At 44.9% G+C, this 27,561-nt stretch overlaps 1 long non-coding RNA gene across 18 annotated transcripts in view; it reads left to right on the plus strand.

Annotated features, from left to right (window-relative positions):
* Window positions 1–27,561, plus strand: part of LOC121233164 — an 85,045-nt gene that overhangs the window by 10,693 nt on the left and 46,791 nt on the right. For 15 of the 18 annotated variants that reach the window (XR_005932016.1, XR_005932013.1, XR_005932018.1 and 12 more), the window contains 3 exons: window positions 1,616–1,813; window positions 21,705–21,946; window positions 22,507–22,622. This is a non-coding gene — a long non-coding RNA (uncharacterized LOC121233164). The remainder of the gene's footprint in view (window positions 1–1,615; window positions 1,814–21,704; window positions 21,947–22,506; window positions 22,623–27,561) is intronic. The other 3 variants (XR_005932011.1, XR_005932004.1, XR_005932007.1) reach the window with 3 other exon arrangements.

A 27,561-nucleotide genomic window follows, 5' to 3' on the forward strand; every position in this document is an offset into this window, starting at 1 on the left:
AAACAGTTGACTTAATTTCTGCTCACTCAAAACCATATTCAACAACTTTCCTCATTATTTTTGTCTGAAACTCAGCTTGAAAGTATTGCTCTGAATTAGATGTTGGGGGAATAGGTTTGAAACTTTTTCCTGCTAGTTCATTAACCCGGTTTAATAGATTCCGTGGGAGATTATTTTCTCTATACAGTGGTTATTTAAGCAATAGTTTCTATTTTTTCAAAATATTTATAAACCAGTAAGTTCCTCTGATATATTTATTGGTACCTTGGAGCAACTTATTGCACATATAATGGAGAGGAATGGATAAAGTTACATCTATTATAAAACTAGGGTATTTTTATTTGTACTTTAAATACTTTTGTGCAACTTCTGAAGCTGGTGTACAAAGGAGAGGGTTGTTCTCTTGTACTTGTTTATCTTTACTTTGTTGTTAGTGAATTCTTTCTGGTGTCATGCTTTGTGCGTGGCTGAAAAAAGTCATTAGGATTAGAGTCAAACATTAACCTTGTGACCTTCTTGTTTATATACCTACTGTAAGTCTGTTCTGCTTGTATTTCTGCAGTTAGTAAAAGCAAACTTGTGTGCACAGTCCCTGGATGGCAGTGGGCAAACTGAAATGTTTGTCAAGATCACTGATACCACATCCCTTCAAAACCAAAGCTTCAAAGGCATGTCAGTGGCTGAGATTAACCGAGAAGGTGGCTTTTAAAATGCATGTGTCTCTCTCCTTTCAAAAATAGTAAGCTGACAAAAATAGCATCTTAGCCCAAGGCAGTGATGCACAGTACAACGAATGGAAGACGAACACACATTTTAAGATCAGCCCAGCTTGGTAATGAATACAGACTATACAATTCAAAGAGAAAAGACGTACCATCTGTTCCTGTCACAATCCCAGAGACAATGTACCTGGGAAAAACTGAAAAGGGCTGGAAACCCCAGATGCTCCTGTTGTTTTTGCAAAGCTGTTGTTCTCACCATTCCTTGGGCTTCTTGGAACGTGTCCTCTCCACCTGCAGGGGAGGGAGATCACTGACTGGTCTTAGGGTGGAAAATGTTTGAATGCAGCTACAGTGGGTAATACCAAAGGATGGTGCCTTGGCTTCTTCATCAACTTGTGTAGGTGTCAGGATTTCCTGAAAAACAGTAAATTCCGAAGGTTGTGGAAATCTTTTAGGCTTGTCCATTTTTACCAATAAAACCGAATAGGAAAAGATCAATGTGCCACAGTTCCTCATGAAGCCACGCTGCTGAGGGATGCTATTGGGGCAGGGGTTGGGCACAGATGTTGCTGTGGGGCAGAGGACCGCAGGGTGCTGGGGGACTCTGGTCCCACCACCAAAGGCTGGGTGCTCCTCCCGCTGCTGTCCCAAACAGCTTCACTGGTTCCTTGGCTCTGCAGCTGCAATGACCAAATGTCACGGTCAGGTCTGTCTCTTCTGGGACTCACTCCGGGGTCACGAATTCCCGGTGAGTCTATCTATCTGGCACAGCTGCCAAATTAACCCCTGTTTTTGTTCCACTTGTGTCTCAGCTTGCATCTGGGGAAATGGAAGGAGGAAGACAAAAATCAGACCTCAGCTGGTCTAGCATACTTTTTTTTATGTTGTGGCAGGCAGCACTGGATCATCATGCTCTGGCTTGTCAGAACGGGCTTGCTTGCTGGCTCGGACGTGGCCAGAGGAGACGCTGGTGCAGAGATGCACTCATCAGCCAGCAGCTCCTCACTTGGGGATGTCTCACGTGGACCTGCTGGGAGCCTGGCTCCCACCTGGCTGCTGCAGCTCAGTGTCACTCTGCACACCTTGACTAGGTACCTACAGACACAGGCTGCTGTCGCTGCATTTAATTTCATTGCTTGTACCAGATGCTGCATCTTATCTCAGTGAAAATGAGAGCTAGACTCCCCCTCTGTGTGCCTGTCATTGTGTGCTCAGAATAAAGATTGCTGCTGGTGAGAAGGCAGCTGCAAGGCTGGTGCAGCCAGCCAAACCCCACCAAACATCCCTTCTTCCCTCTTCCCCTAATTTGTCCGTCTGACTCGGCCACCCCTTCCCTACGTGCGGCTGTTGCAGCTGCCTCCTTCCCTGGCTTCCCCTCCCATCCCAAGGCAAATGCATCTTGCTCTCCCCCTTTCCTCCTCTCGTGTGCATGCTCATACGTCAGCTGTGCCAGATTCAGAAAAGAATATTTGATTGCAGCAATGTCCTTATGAGAGCAGAGTGTTCTGTAATTCCATTATCAAACACATCATGTGTTTTGATCACATAGAAAATTAATTCAGTCCATCAGTGCATGTTTATTGTCAGTACAAATCTCAGCAAGACTTTTTTAGAAAAATCCCTAAGAAAGCACTTTCTTTGTAAATTGGTACATTTTAAAATTGATACTTTTTTGCAGTCAGTGAAAGCCTCAGTACTGTTAAGCCCCCAAACACTTAACAATCCTTGCAGATACCATTGATGGCATGGCAAATTTTGAACACATCCTTGGTGGATATGAAATACAGTTATCAATGCAGAAAGTGTTTGAGTAGGGCTCCTCCATGGAAAAGTAGGGTAAAGCAGAGATAACTTGCTAGTAAACAGTAATCTTTGTAAATAATTATTTGTGCTTTTCAATGGATGAGGGATACTGTCTCCAAGGTAGGCCCTCCTTTCAAAGTGCAGATAGACACAAGCCCAGCCTATTCTGACCCGGGAAAAGACCTCAGAAAGCCAGGGGGATGTAAACTCAAACTAAATTTTTGCTCCACTGGAAACCAAACAATGATTTTATATTATTTTCTTGTTTTATAGGACCAGCTTCTGAGACATTCAGACCTTGTTTAATTTCTGCTCAATCCCCAGCAGATGTGAGAGTGACAGATTAATTACAAAAGGGAGAAGTCTTTAGGAGATGACAGATGGCTCTTAACTGTGGACAAATTTCTCAGGGATGCAAAAGAAAAGGACAAAAGAGAACAAAGAGCCAGCCTTGAGTTAAGAAGGTACTGATGTAAAATGGAGCTATGATGGCAGAGCAGGCTGTGCTTGGGGAGCCTATGGATGTGCAGGGAGATGCAGAGATGGAGGGGACAAAGAAGGAAAATTGCTGGAAACAATAAGCCTTGGAAACCACTGCCTGCTCTCTGTCCCTGTCATGTCCTATCCTGCCCTGTCCCGCCAGGGTCCTATTCCTGAGCACTCGTTCGGCTCATGCAAAAGCTTTTATTTTTACTCCTTACTACTCTTTAAGACTTAAATGGTTAACTCCAGTTCTGGGTCAGATGTTTACTCTCCCAGTTAGAAAATGGGAATACTTGCTGTGTGGAGAAAATGTTTAGATTATATAGGCAGACCTCCTGTTTGTGTAAAAACAAGAAGAAAGTTGGTTAAAGAATGGCTGTTAATCATGTGAATGAGATAATGTATAGAGATAGTCTAGGTATGTGTGTATATGTATGTTTGTGTGTAACCCCAATGTAGCCCTCCATTGGGATCAGACTCCTTTGTAATCTTACGGTAACTTTATTGGAATGAGAAAACAAAGGAGAGTATTGTTTTCTAGCAATACTTTAGCATTGTAAAGTAAATACTCCAGCAAGTATTTACTAGCAGGAATACTATTACCATGGTTAATGAAACTGTAATCAGTAAATGGAGCCAGCTGCAAACATTGGGCTTTTTTCCCTTAAATTGCCTAAATGTCCTAATATGCATTTTAATCCCTCAACAAAAAATATCTATTTTTAAGGCTACAGAGTGCAAGGGGGCCTATGAGACCACAAGTGCTGTGCTACAATCAATAATAAAAATGCTATATAAAATGTTAGTGGAAGGTATAAAACTTCACTTCCGATATGGAGGTCTAACATTTTCTAAGTGTTTTGGCTTGTTAAAAAGGAGCATGAGTCTCAGAAGTGCTAACTATTGAGAATATTTAGGGTATGTTGTAAGTGTCTGTCGTATGTTCCCAATAAGCAGGCTATCAAATAATTGACCTGAACACTAATGGCACCCTACATTGATTGGGCAGAAAGGCTGAAAGATGCTCAGTAAAAACACGCAGATGGGGACATCTCCACAGCACTGTCTGTGCGTGGCCCCCAGCCCCATCTCTGCCACCACTGAGGGCAGCCCCTGGCAGCTTTCTGACTGCTCGGGATAAACATCCTGAAGAGGATTTTCTCCAGCTTTCTAACACAGTATTTCCCAGCAGCTGCGTGTGGAGGTGGCCTTGGAGAGCAGGGACCAAGGCTTTGCAGCGCTGCAGGAACCGCCTCCAGGAACTGTCCATTTCAAATTTAATTTAAAGTTTCTCTCTCTCTCCCCCAGCCCCCAGAGTCCCCCATCCTACTGCTGGGATATGTTATGGCCCTATGGCTCTGCAGAACTTTCGTGCAAAGCCTGCATTTACCTGTGTGGGTAATAGCTGGCTGTGGGTTAAATACAAATATTTTTCAGTATTGTCCTAAGTGAATTTGAGGATGGGCGAGGGACCGTTCGCATGATCTAACTTCAGACATCTAACACAAGTGCTCTCTGGAGGAGCAGAACTCTCTCTGTTGGACTCCAGAGGGAAATGAGGATCTTAAATGTAGGGGCTTTAGCCTGCACTCTCATCAGAATTCTATGGTAGGCAGTTGGAGTAGCTCCCTCTGTGAGAAGTGTCCCAGACATCTCTAAATGCATCTCTCTCTGGTGCAGCTTTAATTGCATGCAGACAATTGAGTGCTACATATCAACTCATTAATGTTGCTGGGGAAGGAGAATAAACTTTGCAGCCAAGAGTAGTTTCCCTAAAATTGTTTCCCAGTGTAGCTCCCTGCATCCTTGGTTGTGTTTATGAAAAAGCATTTTTGTTTACATGGAAAAACAAACCACAAGAGTTTTCTCATCTGTCATCTCTCTGTTTCTGCAAGTACACACATGTCCTTGGTAAGAGCCCTGCTCGGGCACTGGCTGGGGTTCAATGACAGCGTCGTGTCTGCGATGAGCAGTTGCGTACCACCAGGCGGAAGCAGCTGATGCAGACAGTTAACAAATAACCCATAGGATTGCTATGGCTCATCCATGGCAAATCCAGCACCCAGCTAAGTCTTTCTACTAACTTTGGGAGGGTTGATGCAAGCTCTTCAATTGCTTGCAGTTAGTTCATTGAAAATTAAAGATGGTTCCAAAAATGGTGATAACAAGGCCAAATTTCCCGCTATACGCAAGTCTTGCAAGTGGGGCACGAGACCCAGCACCATATTTTCCATTTTTATTTCCATGATCTCAGACCTTTAAATATGCATCAGTGAGACATCACATCACCATCACGAATAAAGACGCTTGTTTGTCTGAATCATGGGGGAAGGCTTGCAGGAGAGGCCTCTGTGATGAGAGGTGCAGAGCCCCAGGCGCACGCACGCTCCCCGGCTCTCGGGCAATGGCTGGTGAAGGGATGACCATCTGCTTGTGGGGCACAGCCAGAGCGAGCGGTTGGCCACATACAAGTAGGAGTCTCATGTTAGATTCAGCTAGTACTCCCGGTGACACAAAACCTGTGTATTACACCTCACTGCCAGAGGTGCGGGCAGGGGGCTGTGGCTGCGCCAGAAGCTGGCGGATGCTGTGGGTGAGGGGGAAAGTGGGACAGCAAGGCAGGGCTGGCGCTTAGGGCAGAGCCAGACGCCTCTTCCCTGAGGGGTGTCTCACCAGGGTGGCCCTGGGGATGACACACTGGTTTGATACTGCACTGCTGTGTGAAACTCTTTTCTCGTTCCATGCAACTCCTTTGACAGTCCTCAGCAGCAAGACCTTGAGAAGAGGGACAGAAAATGTGCAGAAGGTCTTTTTTTTATTACTTGATCTCATATTTGCTTAACTAGCTCTTAGGAAGCTGTTCATTGTAACCAGTATGGAGCTGATGTGCAGCAGTGCGTGTCCCTCTGGTCACAGCCTGTGTTGGCAGTTTGGTCCTGTGCGACCTGCTCCTTTCTGTACCCTTACCATCAAACATCCAGCTATGCTGCAGCCTCAGAAAAACCACATACCTTGTTTTTTGTACTCTTCATGCTTTAGAAGGAAAACTGTTTTAGGACTGAATATGCCCAACTGAATTCTAGAAGAATAATTTATATTGAAACAGAAGACGTGGGTAGAAAGAAACTCAAAATACACTAGTTTTGGCTAGAAATTGTGTTGTAAGTTGTTTCAAATCAGAGGTTATATTTTGGTCCAGTTTCAAGTTACAGAATATGGTTTAATGTGTCTTATTCTTTCAAAAATGTTTAAAAGGCATTATTCAAATATGTCATGCAGTTCTTTCGAGTGAATAACATGCATCTCTGATCACCAGGGTATGTTGCAAGAGGACATTTCTGAGTGCCAGCCAGCCATGTTACTTAATGAAATAATTTTTTCTTTTAAGGCTAATTTACATTTCATGCTTTTGGCTCCTCAAGTACATACTGGAGGCAGAACTGGCTGTGCGCCTTTAGCTTTTCCAGACTACAGAGAAATTAAGAGACAAGTGGACAAAATAAAAAGAACAGAAGAAGGAAATATTGATAATATAAAAAACATGAATAGGATGTAGCACGTGTGGAGGAAAGCAAGGAAAGGGGAGAAACGAAGACGGGGAGAAGGAAGGGGAGGTGATAGTCTCCTCAGCGTGGGCAGGGGAAGCCTGATGGCCAGACAGCCCTACCCATGGGAGGGAAGGAGCTGCCTGTGCTGCCGAGGAGGGTTAGCAGGCAAGGAGGGAGTTAGTGTGCTCCCTGGGGTATAAATATCTTTCTGTAGATGTTAGATTCTTTTTCCTCCTTCTGTCACAAGAACTTGTGGCGGTTTGGGACCTTCTCAGGGTCAATTCTGAACTTTCTAAACTTTCTCTCTGTACAGTTGCTGCTGAATTTTGCTGTTTGCCACCCAGACTGTTCCTGTGCCCCACGCTGGTGGGTCCACTTCTGCATTAGAGAGGCAGCGTTTCTGCCCTGCTGCAGCCAGACTCTGGGTCCATGGCATGGAGAGAAACTGGCCTCAGGGCTTCCTCTCCCCACTGCTCCGGGACTTCTCCTCCCTGGGGCTGGCTCCCCCCCAGCAGTGTGCACCAGACCTGCCCACAGGCTTTGCAGCAGATGGGGAAAGGAGCTAGAAAGATGGTGAGAAAGGTCTGGGTGAATATATGTGGGCTTTCACTGTGCAAACAATCCCTGCAATGCTGGTCCATGGCTGCAGCTGCTGGAGGAAGGCACTGCCAGCACCTCTGTACCCCTTTGGACATGCTGGCATTAGTGGAGTTTGCTCCCAGCACTGTCTGAAACTCCACAGCTCCAAAACAATAAGCCTTGTCCTCATGGAGGAACACTACCAACTTTCTCCGTTTTAATTACCCAGTCTTCTCCTTCGAGCCTCCAGCCCTGTGAGCCATGTGATGGAGTCGGAGTCCCAGCCTGCTGTTCAGAGAGAGAAGGAAAAGCTGTAGCCCACATGCTGCAGGGAAGAGCTGGGAATCAGGAACCGTAACAGGCAGCGTCGAAAGGAGAAGCCCTTGTTTATTTTGAAAAATGGTGAGAGCTTCAAAACACCCAGGAACTTTGGGTGTCTTGGTGTTAACAGGATTGTAATTCAATATGGACATAGAAGGCACAATAATCATTAAGGGTCGGGTGTCCTCTGGGATGCAGCAGTTCAGACACAGAGCTTTGAAACTACAGATAATTTGAGGCTCAAAGAGATGGCTGTAGGCAAAAGCTCAGAATAGTCTTTGAGTTGTTGTCATCGCATTTCCTGCATCCTTTGTGCTGAATCCGAAGCTTTGGTGATACATGAAAGAGCCACGTCCTGGCATCGTGCAGGGAGCTCTTATTTCAGTCCGCGGGACGTACTTTCTGGGTGCAGAATTTATCATGATGGGAATGCTGGGCTGGGAGGGCTCACCACGTATCCCCAGGAGGGTCAGCCGCACCCAGCGGATGCTCATCCACCAGAGCTCTGGCCGGGCGTCTCGGAGGAGCTCGGCCGCAGGGGAGGTCACTGCCGCCTCCTTCCCTGGCCGTGCCGGCGGATGGGCTCCGCTCCACGGCCCAGGCACCAGGGCGGGAGCATTGCATCACATCCCCCGTTTTCTGTCTAGCCTCTCTCTTTCCTCACTTCTTTCTCTCTTTCTCTCCCCCGCTGTTCCTTGGTTTCATCAAATCTCAGAGGGACGTCCAGTGAGCAGCGCCGCATCAGCGCCAGCGCTTTGTGGTCTGAACTTTTAGAGCTCGGTGGAAAGACGATGGCTTGGGTTTGGCACCGGTGCTCCCACGTTTTGCAGCCATAAACATGTGGAGCTGATGGCCGGGAATGTCTGCCAAGGGAAGGTGAGCATGGTGAGCAGGCACCCCTGCCGAGCTGCCCACCTGGGTGACGGCAGAGCTTCCCGGCCAGCCGCCGGCGCTCTCTGCAGCCACAGGGGTGAAGCAGTAGGACACAGTTAACTGCTAGCAGGGACATGTCAACACATGGAAGCATTTATGCCCATTCTTTAAAAAAACCCCAAAAACAAAAACTCAACTCTCAGTTCACAAAGTAATACCACATTTTTCCTCTGACAGTGTTTTTATTCAGGACATTTACAGTTAAAATGCTGCTGGAAGTCCAATAGGAAAATCAAATTGAAGATAACTCTAACTTAATTATGAAGGCAAAAATGCTTCTTTTGAAAATGTAAACATGTTATTCTATTTCCTTCTAACTGAGTCAAACTAATGTTCCATTATGTATATATATTTCTCCTTCTGACTGTGTTGTGATCGTTGGTTATTTTCCTGAAGTTCACTGTCACCTGAAGAGGTATTTTCCTCTTACTTCTCTAAGTTATTACACAGGTCTTTAGAGAAGCATTCAATCGCAGCTCCTCTCCTTACTTTTGCCCTTTGAAACTGTTACTGAACATACTTATTTTAAATAATGAAAACCAATAAAGAGAATCTAAACCATGCAAATTACCCCTTATTCTGACATGAGCTACAAAATATTTCTTTTGCCACGAATTTAAAGTAATGTACCCTCTTATTATGCCAGCAGTTGTTACTAATTTGGTGGAAAGAGCTTATTTCATGAGCTGTTTTACAGATCTGGCATCTGCATTTCACATATATGACCATGTAACAAAACAGTCTATGTTATCTCATTATAGCATCTCAAACATGGATTGGGCAGGGCTTGTATTAAACAACGGCTTCTTCATCATAACAGAGCACATATCAAACTAATAAGATGACCACTTGGCACTTAGTTCCACCTGGCAATTTAAATGTGGGGTTAGATAAACACTACCAAACCCATTTCTTTTTCTTCCCGCCATTCTTTTGTGAACGTTTATTTGCATAAACATGAATGCTTTGGAGATGGTCTGAACTGAAAACTGTACCCATGTTTCAGTCCAGCAATTGCCCAGAATTTGTTTTGTGCATTAGTTTTTCTGTCACTAAGATTTGCCTGAACCAGTTGTTATTATCTAATTTTTAGCTTCTTTCATTAAAGCAGTTTCATCTTAATTTTTTATTAAAAGCACTGCTGGTCAACCCCAAGTCCTAAACTTCAAGGTTTCTGCTTTCCAAGAAAAAGGATGAGGATTCTCAGCATGCATCACCATGGTCTGAGTTGTGCCTCCTCCGCAGACCTGCTTTGTGACTCTGAGTGAGACATTCACTGCCATATTTTTTGGCATAGGAGACCTGCAGGAATTCAAACATCACCAGGAAACATTGTTTTGGGCTCAGGACTGCCTGAGGTGATGTCTAACAGCCCAGGTAGAGACTGGGCCCTTGCCTTGCAGGTGCAGGACACTGTTGTATTATCTCTACTCTATTGTAGAGATAATATATTTTTTTGCTCTGGCTCATCACAGCATTCATATTGTGCATAAGCTTGTGATGGAACCATACCATAAACAACCATGAAATCGCTACAGTGGCAAAAAGTGCCCCATGGTTTGAATAAAAGCACATTTGAAAACATCTGTAGGCTTTTTCACAGTAAAGCTTTCAGAGACAGTTTGCTTCTTCTTGCTTTTTTATCAGTCATGAGTTAATCCTACGAGGAAGAGAGGGAGAAAAAGCAAAACAGTTCTACTGCCCGACAAGACAGAAGACCACAGCGGCTCTGAAGACTGAGGTCTTGACCGCTCTTTCATCTGAGGTCTTCTCCAAACCTGAGCTAAGTTCAGTGACCAAACCCATAATACCTGACTCGGCTACCTAAACCACTTGTAGCTAGACTCTTCTCTCTTAATTAGACCCAAGTGCTCCCTTGTTCTCCTAACGAGGTTCAACTCTAGAACTCATGCTTGTACAGGAGACCTAGTTCCACTTTACTAAAGAGACTACTCAGACTGCAAGACTGTACGTGCTGGTTGAGAGGTGCTTATGGTTTTGTCAAGAGAGATGATAAGCAGACTTGCTGTAGCACGTTTACTCTTCTGGTAAGTTTGTAAAGGAAACAAGCTTGGTAACTCAAGAAGTAGCAGTGAATTTACAAGCTAGCCCTTAAATGGGGTGGGTTAGATGCAGAAAGCTTAGTAAATCAGATGCAATCTCTCCTAATATTGATACAAGATCCAGGCCTCTGCTGAGGAAGCAGGTGCTTGTGTTAAGTTCATGTCTTCTCAAGTCAGCGTTTAAGAACGTTCCTTCAGTTCAGAGCCTCTGTGAGTGCTGCCTGGAATGGGACCCCTGCGGCACCTGGGCTGGCAGCACTGCCACTGTGGTCGCTGGTCCTCCCAGGGGACCTGCTGCTGGTGTAGGTGCCAGAAAGCCTTAGAAAGGCAAGGTCTGTCTGGTAACGTTGACAAGATGACCGTTGAGTCAATGACATTTCAGATTCATTGGCAGTGGGATGCTGCAACTGGTTTTTGACAACTCCACTAACTCACTGGTCTCAGGAACATGAGTTTTTAAGACACTGGTTGTGTTACAGTCTGTGGTTACTCGGTAAAAATCCAAATGTTGAAATAAATTTAAAACACCTTCTTTTCATCCTGAAAAAAATATACATATAGTTGAGCATTTTGGGTACTCTCCATGCTGTACCCGTCAGTACTTTTACCAAGATAATGTCCCACACTGAGGGGTGAAAGCAGGGAATGAGTAAGCCATATTAATACACTAAATTACTGGAAAATATGAAAAACGGCAAAATGACTGGATTGAAAAACTCATGGCTGGATCCAGCATAACCAGATTGATATTTAATTGTTTGCATGGATCGTGAACTGCCCATAATTGCCAGCTGGTGTCTTCAGACATGTCTGGGTCTTCATGTGCCTGGCTTTTACACCAGGGTTTTTATTGGCATGCAGAGATGTAGAGGTGGTGGGATTTGGATTTGGATGTGAGAGGGAAGGAAAAGAAAATCACAGATTGGTACGTTTCTTGATACAAGCCTGCTGCTAATTGGGCTTTTTAAAGTAAACTTAGGGATAATGGAAACACTCTAGGATGGGGCAGGAGTAGTTTAATTAGCATCTCCTGTGAACTCTAGTGTTTCCTGCAGCCTACGGACTCCATAACAGCAGATTGTTTCAGACTAAGAATTGCTTCAGATTCATTGTTTCCTTTCTTTCAGCAAAAAGCAAGAAAAGATTGGATGCCCTCAGTCTCTTTTAGGACCCATACGTGAATTTTCCTATTAGAACTATATATTTCAGTGATCCAGGAATAGTCATTGAAAAAAATCTTTCAAGCTACCTTTTCTGTGATCACAGAATTTTTGGGTTTTGACAAAATAAAGCCTCAAGGGAACAAGATAGGAAAGTCAATTAAAAGTAGAATTGTTTTCAATTAAACAAAAAGGAGAGAATTCCCTACCCCCAAGTATTTTTGTAATCAGTACAAAAAATCCTGGTTGGGGGGAAAAGTGGGGAGAAATAACTGTGAGTGATATACTGCTGTTATTTTTACATTTCCTTAATATAAATTCCTTTTTTAAACTCACTACTTTAACTTTTTCTCAGTGTATTTCCCTTCCATGCCAACCTCTTAGCAGACCTTCTTAATGACAGGCCAGTCTGAAAAGGTTCAGATATGCTCCAGATCCATTTCACAAGTGCAGGACTTCTTAGAAAACGTCATCCTTTAGAGCTTGGGGAATGCAGCTGGAAATATCATGAAGGCATGGATTTCTTGTGGGATTTCTTTGGATTTTCCCTTGGTCAGGCAAGTGACAGGAATGAACATTTCTCACTACAAGCTGTAGGGAAGCTGTTCCCAGTCATGACAGAAGCAAAACAGTCAGGAATAACTAAAAGTGAGAAAAAGCAAGGAAAATAAAGCTTAGCTGGATTTCCATTGTTGTGGTACTTATGTTTGAATCTCTTTAATCTGCCCTAGGTCTTAAGTTAGCAACTTTTGAAATTGGATTATTTTTTTTTCCTTGCAGTTTTTATATGATTGTTTTCCTGATAATTTTTGAAGAATACATCAAGCTATCTTTATTAATAAAATTGCCCAGTCTCCTCAGTGCTGAAATAAAGAACATAATTCTCTGCCTTTGACCTGGGAAGTATTTGTGGAGCCAGTTCCCAAGACTTCAAAAAAGAAGACTAAAGATAATAAAAACATAAGTCAACATCTTAGGCTTTCCTTCTACTGCTTCATTGCTACTTCAGTGATCAAAAGGAGAAAAGTCATTATTAATGTTTAATCTAGCTAATACTCTCGTGGTATTCCAGTTTGACTTGGCTCTGTTTACTCTGCTTGCTTTGCCTGGGGTAGGCTGATTTTTGCCATGAATCCGTAGTCACAGAAAGAAAAATTATTTATTGGTTGTGATGGATAATAATAAAGTGAGACCAAACCAGGATGAGGTAAAGAATTTCATTAAGCTGGACATGTTAGAAATAAAATGATGACTTGAGGAAAAAGACTAAGCAAGAGCAAGCTGGAGCCTGGCTATAGAGCTTTGATTTTTATATTATTTCAAAAGCAGCTCCGCTTTCAAAAAACATAAGCAGGGTTCAGCACAGCCATTGTTCTGGGAGGTATCTTCTAGTCCAGATTTGGATGCTTGTAGCTTATTTTGAAACACTGCTGCATTGTTTCTAATGGTGAGGCTATGATTGTTCTGGGCTAGGAAAATCTCTTGTGGTTATGAAGTTTTGAACTGAAGAAACAGAAAGCTTTCCCAACTGAATGCTATGAGGGATGGGCCTGTGATGCCAAGGCTACCTCTGACCCCTGTGAAATCCAGGAAAGAGTGGTTCAGGATGCAATGCTGACTGCCGCTTGTGCATGGGATAATTTTGGGTGAGGTGGCTGGTGCCTTGCCTCAGCAGGATTTTCAGGAGACGTTAGATGAGATTCGTCAGAACATAATTTAGCCTCCTAAAAGCACAGTCCAAACTACCTTTCTGGACTGCCTGTGTGCTCAGGCTAGTGAGACTGGCACCTCTGAAAGGCAAGCACACCCAACTGGAATAGGCACCTGGGCAGGGCAGGGATGAACCGCTTTTCAGAGGCTTTCTGTTTTCCTGGCTGGAGATGAAGCCTAGATAACTGGCTTGCTTAGGTAAGGACCAAAACGTATTTGCTTAATCTGCAGGTGTCTTGCATATGTGCAACTGAATGATTTGCTTTTTTTGAAAATGGGGATGCGCAAGTCAGTGTTTAAGATTTTTTAAAATCCTGACATAAGATAAAATTTCACCATGAGGTGCCTGTTGTAGCAAACTGTTGATGGCCCCGTTGATGCTATGTGGGCATGGTGTGATGGCCAGTCCAGGGACAACTTGTGCTCTTCCTGATGCCAGAGCCAGCTCAGTCTTGGTCACAAATGGCAGATCCTAGCCCAGGGAAGTGTTCCTTTTCTCTGTGGAAATGGAAGATAGCAGAAATATATCAAGTCCTTTAGGTCTTCAAGACTGAAAATGTTTAGAAATTGTGCCAGCTCTGTTTCCGCTCTGCGGTCTGCTTTTCCCCCTTGGTATTCATCTGCTATCACCTCCTCTCCTCTCCTTTCCCACTGACCTTCTCTGGAAGCATAGCCAAGGCCATCAGTTGTGATCCGCAGTGGTGGTGAGTGCACAGCACCACAGGCTGCACAGAGAGGGATGGATACTCAGCACTGCTCAGGATTAGGCCCCTACCATGAAACAGCCTAACAGCTTTGGCATTTATTCTGCCGTGTGAGATGACGCATCTGTCCTTAGCTGCTAGGCTGCAAAATACTTACAATGTTTTCATTAAGATGAAATGTATAGGGAGCACAGGGAGGGAGTGCCTGTGCTCTCACACTGGATTAGGCTAATAACCCTGTACACTGTTTAGGTATTTTGTGTGTTTGTGGCGCTTATGATATTAACTAGAAGTCCAGACAGCAAAGCCCCAAGATTACATTTTGCACTTTAGCTAAGTATTTCATCAGAAATGTTAATAATCTCTCGATTAAGCACTTTAACAGCAGATTAGGTTTAACAATGGGGCTTTTGCAGCCACAATCCTATCATAACTACAGCTGCAAGACTTGTGGCTGGGGGAAAATATTTCTTATTAACCCTCGCAGCAAAACTATTTAGGAGTTACCTATACGATTAACATGTTGGTCCGAAGTATTTTATTTTGAAACTATCTGAAATGACCATGGTATTTTAAATGTGCAGCACTCAGAAGGCTGAGGAACTTGCTCTGTAATTGGGGTCCCATGTCTATTCATTAAGAACAATAAATTTTATATATTGAAAGATTTTTGTCTGAGGGAGTAGAAAGTGATGAGTACAGAGACACAGTTATCATCAGTTTATATAGCATCTTGCAATTCTGTAGGTTCTCAAAGACATCTCACTTGCCAGGCAGGAATCAGAGCTGCTTTCCCACTCAGAGAGTGGAGTAAGTCAGGAAAGGCTCAACTGCCACGGAGGGTCCTCAGTTTGGAGATGTACTGCTGCCAGGAGGGGAGAAAATGCTGCTGAAGGGTGTGCATTGATGGGTATATCCTGAAACACCCACAAACTTCCACTCAGCACCAGTACAGCTTCAGTGACAGCACTGTGTGCCAATGTGGGACATCTGGAAAAGAGCAGGGAGAATGATCTGAAGAATACAAAAATGAACTAGACGAAGGATTAAATCAATTAGTGGTGTTCAGCCTCAAGAAGAGAAGAACTGGGGAATGGAAAGAGGAAATAATCTGCTCTCTATGCCTGTGCTGGATAACACATACAGTAGACCTGAATTACAGCAAGAGATAGCTTAGGTATTGGAGAACTTCTTCAAAGCCATGGTAGCCATCTCTATGAAGAAGTTAGCTGGCTGTCAGCTGTGAGTTGTTCCTGCCTTGAAGCAGAGGGCGGACTCGGTGAGCGCTGATGAGCAAGCCCTGTGGCACTGAGCAGGTGCCCTGCTAGGCTGCTGCTTTTGTCCCCATGCTGCTCTCACCCTGTAGCCTTAAAAACCAGCACAGGCTCCCAGAGCACTCTGATGAAATCAAGCAGAAAAAGAAGTAAAGAAAGACGGATGCCTTAGAAAATTCTCGAAGTCACTGACACTTCTCACAGTATTTAACAGGCAACAGACCTAGATGTCAGAGAAATTAGACATACTACGATTCTGTGATCCTTTTCCCAGAATGTGTCAATAACACATTAAGAACCACTTCAGAATAAGGAAAGAAAAAAGAGGCATTTCTAAAAAGGAAACAACCTTCAAGCTATTTCTTTTACAGAACAGAGGTTGCACATATGCCTCAGGATTTTTCCTAGATCCATGCGGGGCTGAAAGAAATGACCTACTTTTTAGGAGGGCAAAAGATTTTCTCCATGCTATCTGACCTCAATCCTCAATGACCTTTTGAACTTGTAGTTATGTGTCACATTTGGTGTACTCCTTGACATTCTTTTTTTTCCTGTATTTAAAAAAGTGGGGGGGGGAAGTAATGTTAGCTAATGCCCTCGTTATAATGATCAAGAGACAGACAAACTTCATTAATGGATGGGCATCAGATTCATTTGCTGTCAGCATGCATGAGAGAAAAGATTTAATATTTCAAACCTTTAAGCTCTACAAGAGAATGTATCATTAAAACATGGTTCACTGATCATGGAGTGCTTGGAGCTCTGTAGGAGGACTGTGGGTGTTTTAGACTATAGAGAATTGTCTGATATTATTAGTTTTAAGCAGGCCAACACTTACTGTGACTTGAACTGTTAACGCTTCCTTTTCCCTTTGTTTCCCTGTTCTGTTCTCTCTCCAGCATTGTTAGTGACAAAACAGGAGACCAGAAGCTGTAACCTGCTCCCTGTCTCTGGGCATTAATCAGCTTAGGGTAATAAATTTAGAAATTTATCTGAAAATAAAGGAACCAACAAGAGCTATTGACATTAATTCCTTACCTAGCTGCTGCTTTTGAGCTAACATCCAGCTTTGCTGTTGCTTGTTAAACAGCAGTGCAAAAAACCCCACAAGATGATAAAAAAGAAATCTTATTACGTGGACAGGTCTTCAGCAAGTGGTCGAGTGATTTAGTTGGAGTGTTGTGCCTTGATGTGGCTAAAAGGAAAATAATGAAGCCAAGCAGGGGGTCAAGAGCAACGCGAAACAGTGATTAAAGCTGTTTATATCTCTTTGTTGGCATGGATACAATCAAATAAGCTCATTAGACATTTTGAATTGCAGAAACATAGCTCAGAACGCAGCCTGAAATAATATCTGCTATTGCACTTGTGCAGAGCTTCCCTCTGTGCTTTGCCAGCTAGTTTTAGCCTTCCGATAGGTGATACGTTCTTTTAAAGCAATAAATGAAGTGAATGCAGATACGTTCAAAGATTTTTAAGGAATTCAGAGTGGACCTGAGTCTGATGTTAAACAAAATGCATGTCAGATGTTAAGATACTAGGGGGAAAATACTGAAGGTTACCTTTAGGAAAAGTTAGTTGTTTTTAAATGGGGCCTTTTCAAGGTAACTTGAAGAAATGAGATCTTCCCCAAGCACACTCATGTGTGCTGAACTACTTACACCCTGCTGGCAGCCTTGCCCTTAAGGGGTGCTAAATTAAACAAAACTCAGTGCTAACATAGTCACTGTCCAAAGGTTTGCAAAATCTATCCCAGGACTGCTGAAGTACAGAGGGAGGAGGGAGTGGTGTCCGTGTGCTGCTTAGCTGAACTTTGAAAGCAGAGGGCTTTTGTACTATATACTTTAATTCCACTGTAAAATTTGTGCTCCTCTTAATTATGCATCCTCCTCTGTCCTTTGTATGCTCTGTGTGTAGGATTGGGTCTAATTTGTGACTGTTTTTGGAGAGCTGGTGAGACTTTTGCCAGCAGTCATGTAAATGAATAACTTTAAGGTTAAGCTATTGATTGTAAAGACCATAAAGCTCAAACAGTGCGTTCTCTTCATTCATACTAAGCCACTCATGCATCTGAGCTCACTAAGAATTAGACTGGGGACTTTGCTGCTTGTTTCCTTTAACGGTAGATGCAGGCTAACATGAATACTACAGATGGTTGTAAACTGCGCAGTCATGCATCATGGTAAAAGATGCTTTGTGTTTGAAGAACAGCAAGGGGATATAAGGATGAAATTCAGGTATGCTGGATTCTGATGAATGGGGCTATGTCTAAGTCTGAGGAGAAACCGAGACGCTTGTAGGGTTTTCCACAGTGTAGTCTGGGACTCTCTGCAAGTTGTGCAGTCTTTCAGAAGTGTCCACAGCGTTTTGGGAAGGGGCACCTGAGCTCACTGCCTTTTGACAGATTTACCTGCTCTACTTTCATTTCCCAGAGCTGATCTGAAACACAGATTTGAAATGATTCTAAAAAGTGATGCTTACAAGGAATGCTGCATGGACTTCCATTGACCACATCTAAGTTCCTATCCACCAAAAGAGAGCCACAATTTTCAGGCTCTGCAGGAGTGTATTAAAACTGATTTTGACTAACAGCTGCAAAGTGGTAAAAAGGAGGGGCTTTATATACACACACATCTAAACAAAGCAGCTGTATGCTGGACTTATGACTTAAATCAGTTCCCTACACCAGCAAGACCTAAGAACTGTACCTCCTAGTACAGGCTGCCAGGTTGCTATCCTGGGTCAGATTTTCCTCTTTCATGACCAGTAATGGTACAAAGCTAGCTTGAAACACTGTGTGGGCTTCTGCCTAACAAGTTTCCAGATTTTTTCAATTAATTTTTATTAAATATCTATGTGATTGTTAGGCCTGGAAGGCAAATATGGAGATGATTGCAGCAACCGTGAGAGCACTTTCTCCTGCAGAATTTACGGAGACCAGAAACTTCTGCAGCTGTGGGTGCTTGAGCTCCAGCTGCCTTTCTATGACATAAGAAAAGACTCATTTAAAGATGTGGAACCTAATCAAGGCTCAAAATCTCACTATGCCTGCAGGCAACCCTGTGCATCTGACTTCCTTCATCATCTACTTGAGAACGGACAGTGTCACAGTGGCTGATAGCTATTCTTTCAGATGGGACAAGCATTTACAGAGGGACGATCTCCACCTCTGGCAAAAATGGGAGATTCATGTGTTTTTTAGGCTTTGAGAAACTTTCCAAATTTAATACAGGCACTTCCAAGGGAAGCTTGGGACAACCTGACTCAGTGGCAGGGTTTCTGCTGTGCAGAGCAGCTAGATCCCATGCATGGGGTTCTGAGCTGCAGATGGCTCCTGGCTTGTGTTCCTACACCTGTCCTCCATACTGCACTTGTGCAAGGCTGATGCACTCTCACTTTGCTTCCCTGCGTTTGGGCCATTTTCTGCTAACCAGCGAGGTCCAGCCAGCAGGGGAAAGGCTGCGGTGCTGTGGCCAGGGAGGTGTTCACCTCCTGGGACCTGGTGCTCGGAGCACCCTGTGCCTGGAGCGCGCTGCAGGATGGTTCCTGTCCGGTGGCCGGACCGTGCTGCATGTCCAGGAGAGCTGATTGCAGAGAGATCTGGAGAGCCAGAACCTCCTTTCCCAGATGTCAGGTGAGAAGCCAGGGGGAGGTGTGGAGGGCCCAGAGCAGCTCACTTTTTTCCTCCCTTCTGTGGGATCTGAACCCCTTTGGCAGCAGCAGTGTGGTATAACTCTATCTCTGTCTGAGAAGCTGGATATGGAAAAACAGCAGCGTGGTATCTTGCCCTCTTGTAACGTGTGTAAGCTGGAGTTGTAAAGCTGGGTCTTTGGTAGGCACAGAATACATCCAGCTGAACAAGGAATGAAAAAGCCCAGTCTTCATACAAGGACTATGGGAGAACAGTGAAATGCCTTGGTTTGGCTGCCTCTGTAGATGGGTCTGCTGGTAATTACCGAGTAATTACTTCATCCCGATGAAGTCAAAGAAGTGCCACTTTGGGGGGGTTGAAGTCTGCACTCCAGACCTGGCTCAGAGAAGGCAACATAGTGGCCAAGCTCCTGAAATGCGCCGGTGACCCACTCTTGCATTTTGCAGAGGTGTCACGCAGGCAGGTGCAAGGACAGACAACCCGAATGAAAAAATGTGTAATACAGATAGAGACGTAGGCTGGGAAGGCCTTGGAAACCAAATCTAAGCCTGTGAGGTTTCCAATTAATTCAGACTCTTTCTTCAACTGATGTGGTAACTTGTTTCCCCACCATAACTCAGTTTGGATTTTCCTAAACTTGACAGTGTGGCTAATGTGGTCACAGATTTTATATGCCACCATAAGTGTACATATTTAATGCCTCAGCAATCAAATAGGAATCCGCCAATTGCAAGCACGGCAGTAAGCTGCGTCGCCGATGGCATGTGCTAGCGCGCTGAGCACAAACAAAGTGGCTGTGTCGGATGCTGCAGAAATAAAAGGGACCAGGGGGACAAATCAGAGGATTGTGGGACACGCAGGCTAAGCAGCATATGGAAACTGCTGTACCAAGACAGCTTTGCTTTGATGTGTGCTCCTTGTATAATTACCATGTTAACTAGCTGACAGGAGAATGTTGCCGCAGAGAAATGGAATGACTCAAAAAATGTCATTGGTATCACTGGGAGAGCAACCGAACAATGGATGGGGCGGCCAGCGAGGCTGGAGGCACTGAATGCGGCCCTGGCAGCCGCTCAGCAGAGCGCCTGGAAAAGACCATACCAGGAGGGACAGCCCAGCGACATGGGGTAGTCTCTGAGCAGAGGGACGCAGCCTCTGCCCTGCTCAGTGATGGCCAGGCTGGGGTGTGAGTGTCTGCCACAAACCAAAGTCCACCCAGTCTCTTCAGGAGCGTAGTTAGAAAATCCTCCGTCCAGGAGTCAGGGCTGCACGAGGGGTGAGGCAGGATGAGCCGCGGCAGCGAAGCACACCGCCCAGATCAGAGCTGCCTGGGGAGAAGGAAACCTCCCGCCAGGGCAAAGGGACTGTCACCCACCCTGTGGTGGCACCAGCCACAAAGTCAGGCAGCACTGCTGGAGGTGCAGACTGGCCCCACGGTCCCTGAGGGATGATAGCATCTCTCTCTTCATCAGCATCACAAGCTTCGCAGGCTCAGGTCAGGGGGAAGAAGGCAGTCAACATACTCACAGAGAGTTTTCAGCCAGCCTCGCTCCCCCCAGGAGCAAAGAGGTGCCCTGGAGCGTTCCCTGCCCTGGGACTGCGGGCAGGGCTGCCTCGGCAGAGCCACCGCATTGCACGAGTCCCATCCCTGCAGTCATCACCCTCCACCTTGGCGCACCCGCATCAGGACATTTCCTGCCTCCTTTGGTCTCCCCTGCAGCTAGGAATAAGCATCCCCTGCTTTTCTAACTAATACTTTGTGCCCAGAGTTATTATTAAAGTATATTGATTCTTGCCAGAAATAAAAGTAATTACAGGCTTCAGGCTGGCACCTTTCTGTCTACCTCCTACAAATATTTAAATCAGTATTTTGTTACCCAATGCTTTTGGTAATTAGTTGTTCAGTAGTATTTTTCCACTGCCCACATGTAACTGTAGGTTGTGAAGACCAGTTCTCCAAACCCGGCGCTCAGAGGGGCAGATCAGAGCAATGCTCTTAATTCTGGTCTCAGTGCTGGGATTCTCTTGCAGATACTGTTTTGCAGCCTGTGCTACAAAGTGCTGGAAAGAGATGTGTTGTATGTGGGAATGTTCTAGTTTTTTTCTTTTTGCACTACAACATTGGCATAGAGGACTTTGTCTTTTCAGGTTTTTTTTTTTTTTGTTTTCCTGTACACACACACACTTCTTTTTTAACTTGCTGTGAGAACAAGTTTCACATGACTTTTTCATCTGACAGCCTCTGGATGAAAATGCTTTTGGCCAGGGATTAATGAATAAACAATCAGTGGCAGAGATTTTTATATACATATTTTTAATATAGCTTTCCAACTGTCTGCTTTGTTTTCTGATCTGTAGCAGTCCATCTCTATCCTCCCAGGCCAACAGAGACCCAATGAAAGTATCGACGGCAGCCTGATTCCAGCCTGTGGTGGTGCCTCCCTCAAATAAAGAAGCATTTCCGGAGGCTTTCCTCCGGTTCTGCTCCAGCACACTCTGACCTCGAGGAAAAGGATCCCTTCCTGCTCCAAAAAGTGTTGGCTTTAGCCACATAATCATGGATCAACTTCTGATCCTCATTTTGGGTGAAACAGGCCCTTTTCTTGTGCACTGATTCTTTGCTATTAAACACTTTACAGAGGCCAATTAAGCTGTGGTTTCTTTTGCTGTGCAAGGCCCACAACGGGTGTTAGCTCTCCCTGCCACTGATGATGATCTTTCATAACTCTGTGCTGCAGAATTTGCTTTGTAGGACATCTATAAGGAAAGCGAAGGAGATGTGGCTGTTGCACAACCTCCCTGGCCAGCGTGGACACTGGACTGGAGACCTGGGGCCCTGGCCTCATTTTTAACTAGGGCGAAGCTGCACCTTGTGTGAAAAACATGCAAAGTGCAACCTTGTTCCTATCTTGTGACCTGAATTGCCAGATGCAGCAGCCATGGAGAAGTGGACCACTGAACACGACCTTGCCAGAAGCATTAGGCTCATCCCAGGTACATGAGCATGACATGATGGATGACAGCTCTACCTCCTAATCACCATAATTCTTAGTTTGCTGACTCTCAGATTGGAATACAGAGATTTTACAAGTGTTAGACTTTATATCTCTCACCTCCTCCTCAGAGGGAAATGCATTAAAAAAAAATAATCCTACAGATCCCCAAGAAGATGTCAATAACTTAGCTTGGCAGCAAAACACTTCAAGAAATGAAAGCTCTGAGAAATCCTGCCAGCTCCTGAGTTATTTCTAACTTGGTTTCCATCATAGTGTGGAATAGGTTTTGGCAAGGCAGCTCTTAACAGGAGCTGAATTCAACAGGCAGAGGCTGCCAGGCAGTGACAGTGGGTCATTTGGCACCCTCGGAGCAGAGTGCAAGTGTGTTACGTGGAGCCCAATGCCAACTATGGAGAGAGGAATGGGCTGTAGGTGCAGTGCAAGAAAGGGCAGGTGGGACAGAATAACAGGACAAAGTTAACTAGATGTCCAGTCTTCCCAGGTGCCTGCTAGTCTCTACCATGGTTTTATGCAACTGATCTTGGTCTCTCTTTCCAGGAAGCCACCAACAGCCTGCATAATATTGCATATAAAGTTTCGAAGGACTTGTGGGAAGGCAGGGGGAAGAGAAGGCTTTGGAGATCCTTAGAGGACTAGTGGAGCTGTCATGGATGGTATATTCATTCAAACAGTTTCATATTTGCTTAAGAAAACCTGTTTTTCCTTCGAATGGCCACAAAAGGAACTATTAATGGTAAAAGTCTGAGGAGGCTATGCAACTTCCAAATGCTTTCCTAATAATCCCTAATGGGCAGCACGCACTTTCCAGGCTCTAGGTAACCCCACCAGGATTGGAAGTGCAATAAAATTATAATTTTAAGTCTTGTAGTTCATTAAAATGGAAGAGCTTTTGGGTTCATTTCAGAGTTTCAGGGTGCAACTGAGACCCCCAAATGAGACACTTCAAAGCACAGAATCTGGAAAAGCTGCTGGGGAAACAAACACACTGTTTATATCATCTAATAGTGATACTTTTCCACACGGAGTCGGTTTATTCTTCCTTCTGATGTCCTTGCTCTGAAACTCACAAGTCTTATATTTGTCTCCTTGTACAGTATGAAGGCTGTAATTAACAACTTAGGTATGTTTGAAGCATTATTTAAAACAGAACAGCTTTTTATGAAAGAAGCCTGAAAGCAGTGTCTGCTGGCTGGGTATATTGATCTTATTTTACTCTGTCTCACATCAAGGCTCTGTTATCTTTGATTAATGCTGCAGCTCTTGTGCATGGGTTTGTTCACTCTGCTGAGCACGGGCAGCTGACAGAGCTTTGCTTCAACAGCGTGGTTAACTTTTCACTTCAGTTTGGATCCTCATCTAAGCCTGCCCCATGCTGCCCGAGCCTCCTCAGGGACACTGGGCTCTGCCACGACTCGGGGTCCTGCTGTTATCCTGTGCCCTCATCCCTCCCGCAGAGAGGCTTCTCTGCTGCTCATCTTTCTCCTTACTGCCCAAAGCACATTGACTGGCAGACAACTCATCCAAAGAGCGAGCTTGGAGCAGCTACTAAAAACACCCCAGAAAAACCCATCCCACATTTGCAAATGCTGTGCTGGCATTTGTGCAGCCAGGGAACAGCAACGGGCTTATCCCACTGTCCCAGCCTGCAAGCGCTGGTGTCTGGTGAATGAGGAGACATGGCCGCTGGCAGCCCTGGCACATGACCCACCTTAAAGCAATTTGTCCTCTGCAGCAGAACAGGTGACCTATATGAACAGGCACAAGGGACTGACCAGTCTTGAATTTCAGCTATCAATCAGCTGACTGCAGTGAACTGCTTGCAAGGGATACGGCGGCCAAGAATTACTCATGGAAATAATTCCACAATCAGCTTTGAAAAGGCAATAACTATAGGAAAACTGTAAGCTGTTCAAACAACTCAGAAAAAGGGCCTTATGACATGCTATCAACTCAGCTTCTGCCCAGGGCTTCATTTCATGCCTTAATTACTAAAATCTCCAGCTCTGTGTCCTCGATGGCTCTAAACATACACAAAGAAAGGGACAGCCTCATGCTGCTGTTTTCCGAAGTGCTCTTTCACTCCCATCTAACTGCCACCGTCCTCTTAAGCTTTGTCTATGTTGCAAACCACATGTGTGTGTGTGCACCACTGATGCACCTGGGTTTGAACTCGAGAGCTTGCACAATGGGGCCAAACTGACTGCAGGAGCATTTCCCCAGGATGGCAGCTGAGTTCAGTGTTTCATGCTGTGCTCTGTGTTGCTGCAGGTTATTGCATGAGCAGTATGTGAGCTTGCCAACATAAAGGCAGCTTAGCTGTCTTCAGAAACAGTAGCCACTTCTCTGGGTGGTGATGCAGATGTCAACTGCAGAAGGAGCAAAGCAAACTTCATGTCTGCACCCATAAGGCTATCTGCTGCTTTGCCCTACGCTGTCTTTCAGCCCCCATTTCCTATCCTGAAATCCACTCCCACTCCCACTCTTGCACCACTATTACCTTGGTTTCTCCTTGTACCCTTTTCATGCATGGTCCTCTATGCTCCTGCCCACCCTGGTGATCTCTCAGAGATCCCCTGGCAAAACCACAAAGTACCTCCCCCTCACCTGCTTCAAATCCTCCCTCCATACTGACATCTGAGGGGAAAGTCCCATACCGGTAGGCTGGCATGGACATCTTCCTCCTAGAGCTAAGCAAGGCTACATGATCCAGATATCACGTCAACACATTCCGCTTAACATCCCACCACAGAGCATCCCCCTACATGGGGAGAGGGCTGTGTTACCCCAATAGCTCTGCTATTTTCTTGGGAAACCCTATGGGGGAATACCCCACTGGTCTTCTGGGATGTTGTGTTTCTTTTATGCTACTGTTTATCTTGGTCTGCACCTCAGGGTGTGTTTAGACTAGGTTAAAAGTTGTTTTAACTTGTATGGGGAAAAACCCTATTTGGGCCAGCTTTTGGGGAAAGCTAACCCTGAAGTTACCTCACACCAGCAGTAAAACAGTTAGAGGCTGACTGAAAACTGAAGTATTCTTGTTAAGAGTGTCTAAATCCATTTGCCAGACCTGTACACCATCAGACGTTGGAGTATCCTGAGATTTAGCTTTGAGTGCCCCCTTTCCCCTCTTAAATGTCATATAATCTATACAAGACAAGAGGTACTATTATGAGGGTGGTTTGACCTGCCGCATTAAAACACAGATCGTAGCTGAGGAATTTCTGTATGAAGCCTATAACCTCTGGCTGAACTGGAGTGTGCCTTTCAGAAAGGAATCCAGGCTTTTGCTGAAAGACCCCCCAGCCCACACAGTCCACATCCGCTGTAGGTATGCTGTTGAAATACTCAGCTGTACTCTCTCTGTGTTTGTGTGTTTAAAAACAAAAGCCACCAAAGATACTTTTGTCCAGATTCCTGTGAGGGACTTCAGTATACAAAGTGCCACTTATATGCTTAAGACCTGCACGTGCTGGTGCTTCCAGAGCAGTGATCCATTGCTTCCTAAACTTGTCAATGCTTACGGTTTTACTGGTAAAGAAGGTCAAGACAAATGAGCCCTCATATCATAGGCAACAGGCTGGTCAGACTCACGTCCAAGCGCTTGTAGATCTGTGCACCACGTATTTCCCTGCCCATCTTGTCTCTGGAGTTGCTTGAAACATGCATGATCATGCAAAAACACGGAGACCCCACTTCTTCCTTCCTGCTGTCCAGTAGTGTATTAGTGCCTCCATTGGGAGTGTGGGAGGCCAGGTTGGAGCTCGTCTCCCACCTCACCCTGAGTAGAGGTTTGAGTTGTGATCTCTTAGAGATGCCCTAACCGCAGGGTTTTCAGAGATGCTCCCTTCTTGGTCAACTCTTCCCGGTTAAGCATTCATGGGCCAGAAAGTATTAGGAATTCCTCTAATATTCAACTACTTCATACAAAGTAGAGCTGGTTAACTGGGAGAGAATGAATTGCATATTGCAGAACACTATATCACTGCAGTGAACCTAACTGTACTCTCAACATGAATTTGAACCAAATTCCAGCTACTGTCTTTCTTCATATTTCTAAAGTCCAGATTAAAGAACAATTTACTGCTTACTTTTAATCTCATGTAAGTACCTGGCCTGTAGTTCTCTGGTTGCTTTAATCTGACAAACACAAGTCAGAGCTCCCTGTACTCCAGACCTGATGGTTTGTCTGTGGTGCCTCAGCATTGGTGTAGTAGGTCTTGCAGTGAACTGATCTGAACACAGCAGAGGGATTGTTCCTTGGCTGCATGGTTCTCCGCTCACTCATAATGCAGCTGTACAAAGAGCAGAGGCGAGGGGAATACCCAGAGGAGTGGGGAGGAGAGGGGAGTGAAGGTCTGGGCTGACCATTCCAGTGGCAGTGAAGATCCCTTTAGGGTGACGGCAGACTTGTGTTCCTCAGTGGACCTGTCTGAGACGTCGCGCAAACTCCCGTGAACTCTCTGGTAGCTGAAATCCAGGCCAAACACAGACTAACTGAAATGGAAAAACTCTGCAACTCCTAGCCAGAGCTGGGCAAGTTTGGCAGGGCTAGACCTAAATTTTTTTGGTGCATCGCAGTGCTGAAGGACATACTTCCAGTACAGCTAAGGAGAAATCTTAGCTCTGCTTTAATTAGATTAACAAGCACACTGCAGCTCACCATGGGAATTGGGCGGCCCATAAGTTTCACTACCTTTGGCTTCTTAAATCCTTTTCTGGAAAGGAGAGGAATAATCAATCCTTCATTCTTCTTCTGAGGACAGCTAGAAATACTCTGAGGTGTTAAAGGACTATAACGAAAACATGAGACACTTCTTTTTACTTCTGTGGCTATTACAAGGAGCAGAACTGCTGCAAGGACATTTTGTGAAGGATTTTCATTGGTCTTTTCTGCTGTTTTTCAGTGCTAGATCGACTCGGACTTGCCCTGCGGTGTACCGAATAGGCCTGGCACACCTGGTAAAGCCAGACACCTACTGCTTTATTTCTTTCTTCTCTGCTCTCCCACCTGTCTTCTGTGAATACCACAGACCTTTAGAAGATGTTTCTGAAAAGGTCATATCTGTGGGTATGAGGGTTTGGGGATGGGTAGAAAGAGACTTCCTGCTACGAAATTCAGATTTGGTGAAACCTCAGGTTTTCTAAAGTTGTTGCCATCTTCCCAAAACCTTTCCAGTGGGAATAGCAATAATCTCCGTGGAACAGAGAAGGATATGCTGCCTGCCTGTAGTTAAGATGGATCACGTCACATGATTCACATCCATGAAAGAGAGGAATAGCTCCTTCAGGAGTCTTTACAGGCTATGGCAGAGAGGAGTATTTGTTGCTATCGTAGAGTTATGTTGCTCCAGTGCTCTGAAGGGCTCTAGGTACACTTTTAGTGGACCTGTGGCATAAGTCCTTCCCTGCAGTCCAAATCCATGCTGTAAATCTGTAGAGGGAAGAGGATGTGGTTAAAAGTTTCAAGGGATCGATCTAATATCTTGCTGCAGACGAAAGGCGTACTCACACTGTGGCACCCGGTTGTGAGAGCCCTCTGGCTCTGGCTTGTCTGACAGCCTGATGAGCTGATGCAATGTGCCATCTGCTAGA

This window comes from Aquila chrysaetos, chromosome 3 (genome assembly GCF_900496995.4).
Source record: "Aquila chrysaetos chrysaetos chromosome 3, bAquChr1.4, whole genome shotgun sequence".
In the NCBI taxonomy this organism is placed as follows: Eukaryota; Metazoa; Chordata; class Aves; order Accipitriformes; family Accipitridae; genus Aquila; species Aquila chrysaetos.